Raw genomic sequence first — 3,196 nt, 5'->3', positions numbered from 1 at the left:
CCACACCCAGTTGGAAATTATTTTTTAAATGATATTAAATTTTAATAGGTCACATGTATCAAAAGGCAGAAAGGAGCCCCAGATACTCATAGATAACCACTTCCTGCTGGCCTCCTGGGTGTCCTGGGGGTACCTCTGTGCTCTTTCCTCTGCTATTTGCCCTAAGTCACCCTGTGCAACAGCAGAGGAAAGAGGAAATGGAGAGGTGGAGACAGCTCTCAGAGGAAATAGGGAAGACCATGAAGGGTGGCAGATGAGGCCACGGCCTTTCTTCCAGAGTGGAGGCAGGTGGCAGCAGGCAGCCCCTCGCCAGGCCCACCCACCCCCAGTCCTGCCCCCACTGTTCCTCCCCACCTTGCAGCCACCACCCAGCATTCCAGTTAGGCCCCTATCAGGGTCCTTGACTTCCAAGGGAACTGTCCCTTCCAGAGGGAGATGTTTTCATGATCAAAATGCCCCAGGAGTGCTATTGGCTTTTAGTGACCAAGGAGGGACATGCAGAAAGTTCCCAGATACTTGGAAAGGCTTGTTCCCCACCCTCACTCCAGTGTCAGCCCAAGACATGCAGTAACCACAGTCAGTGGGTCCTGCCAGGCCCCACCGCCAGGACATCGCCAGTGCCCTGCCTTCTGCCAAGAGTGGCGGCCCTCCCTGATTTGTCCTGGTCCCCCTTGCTTGCCTGTCCAGAGGAGGAACTGGGAGTTAATGGCCCAGCAGTTGGGAGTCATAGATAATTCCATATCTTGGGGGGTGGGGTGCCCAGTTAACTGTGGCTCAAGATGTGGGCCTCAGCTCCTCCCCTTTCTCTTGGACGCTGGGCCTTGGGAGGAGGAGCTTTTGTGGGAAGCACACAGACTTTCCTGGTTGACTTTTGCTCTGTGCTAGGATCAGGGTTCCAAGTCAATAAACTGCTCCAGGAAAGCATATCAGAGGAAAAGCTCCTGAATCATTGAAGCGCCATTAATGGAAAATGAATAGACTAAGCTTTGCTGGGGGTTTGCTATGTGTTCAGTCCTTTGCTTAGGACTCCATGTCTGTATTTCATTTACTCTTCACATTCTATGAGTAAGTCTGCTGATACTCCCAAATTATAGAGAAGAAAATGGCACAGAAATGTTAAGCACCTAAGGCCACACAGCTAGCAAGTCATGGAGTGACAATATGATCTGTTACACTGAATTTCATGTTCTGAGCGACCTTGGGACAGGGCTTGTCATTGACCTCTCACAGACCCCCATCCCAGGGCTGCTTCATACAGAGCAGGGGCTCAGCCACCTGCAGAAGCAGGAAGAGGCTTGCTAGGTCCCACAGCTGCAGGGGTGCAGGAAAGGACCCCAAAGAGGAAGCAGAGGGAAAGGGGAGGTCTTGGTTTGGATTTCCCTGGAAGCAGGTGTTGGACAAGGATTCAAGTTCTTCTTTGGAAGAAGACCAGGCAAACACCCTCTGGGTATAGGGCCAAAAGCTGATAGGGCGTGTTGGCCTTTGGGATAAACAGAGCTTAATCATGTTTTGGACTTTGGGGACCAACATAGGACAGACCGTCCCAGTTATCCCCCATGAGGGTTAGGGAGTGAGGTAGCTATAGCCCATCACCTGCGGCCCTAGGTTGAAGGCTGTTTCAGAAACCTTTCCATCTCTGACCTTGGCAGGCTTGACCATCTGAGAGTCCCCTGTAAAGATGCAGATGTTTACAACACTACAGGGGAGGCCCAGGGAGAGATGGGGGCAGGGGGTGGGTACTCAATCTCTGCTCTAGGGAGGTGGAGGGGAGGGAAAGGGAAACGACCCAGGGCCTTTCCTGGTCTTTTGATGGACTTCTGACCCTTTGAGTTAAGTCCGAAGGTTTTCCCCAGTTTGAAGGACGGCAACTTCCAGGCTCCCGTCCAGCAGAGTCACTCAGCCCAGCCTCAAGGGAGTTTTTTGAAGCAGGAAAAGAGCAGCCGTGGTGGCCTCTGACTCTGGAGAGATGGTCCCCGAGAATGAGGCTCTGTGAGACAGGCTGGTCTGAGGCCAAGGCTGGGGAGGTGGACCTCAGCCTGACCTGCTATTCTGGTGGCACCTGGCTCCCCTCCTCTAACATGCCAGGTGAGCTCTGCTTCTAGAGAACTCCAGCACCCAGAGACACTGGACCTGAGTGGCTCCTTACCAGCCCCAACTGCAGGGACAGAAGGATGGAGGACAAGAAAGGAAAGTGGAGCACGTCCAAGGTCTCACGGTCAGTCAGGGTGCTCCCCTAACTGGACAAGATCCCTGCAGCCTGTTACGGGGGAGACAAGTCAGAGTGTAAAGTGAGAGAGGGACCAGCTACGTGGCATAATGGTATTAATTTCTGAATGCTGCTGTAATAAATTAGAACAAACTTAGTGACTTAAAACCACACAAGTCTTACCTTATCACTCTAGAGGTCAGAGGTTCCAAATGGAGCCACTGACTGAAAATCAAGGTGTTGACAGGCTGCATTCCTTTGGGAGCCTCTAATGGAAAGTTTGTTTCCTTGTCCTTTCCAGCTTGGGTTATTGGAGGTGTGTCCTCTGAGGGGACTGTTAGACCCTGGCCTCTTCTTTCTCTTTTACTTCTCAGCTATGAGTATAAAGCTTCATTCTGCCAGGGGCTCCCACCTGCATATTTTTCTGGGTGTCACTTTCCCTCCCTGGGAACTGGGCAGAAAGGCTCTCTTGTTCCTGCAATGTCATCACCTTGATTCTAATGACCTGGAAATGCACATTGCCTGCGGCTCAGGCATCCGTGGCAGAGACAGAAACCATGTCAAGAACTCCAATCCCCACATCCTGGTTAACTAGCCACATGGCTCAGAAGCCTGATTATTAAACTGAAGGCTGCTGTCCCTCCCGAGCAGTGAATTCGGCTGCCTTCATACCAAGCTTGCCAACTTGACTAGTAATTGTTTTTTCCCACAGGCAGTCTCTTGAGTTTTTGACCCTTAAACCTGTGATTAGGTCACAGTCACACAGACAAATGGATCTGGAGATGTGGTAAAGTCTCCTGCCTAGAGGAACTTACATCCCAGTTTGAATAGGGACTCACTCTGGGAGTCTCAGCAAGCGCTTTCCCTCCCCAGACCTCAGTTTCCACATCTAAAATGAAGGGAATTAAACCAGACGTCCTCTAAAGTCACTTGCAAGGTGTATTTGCAAAGTTGTGTGTTTGCCATTATCACCATGAAAATATCTGTTAA

Source organism: Sciurus vulgaris (genome assembly GCF_902686455.1).
Source record: "Sciurus vulgaris genome assembly, chromosome: 8".
In the NCBI taxonomy this organism is placed as follows: domain Eukaryota; kingdom Metazoa; phylum Chordata; class Mammalia; order Rodentia; family Sciuridae; genus Sciurus; species Sciurus vulgaris.
The sequence above is the reverse complement of the archived record's forward strand: the minus strand, read 5'-3'. Positions refer to the sequence as shown.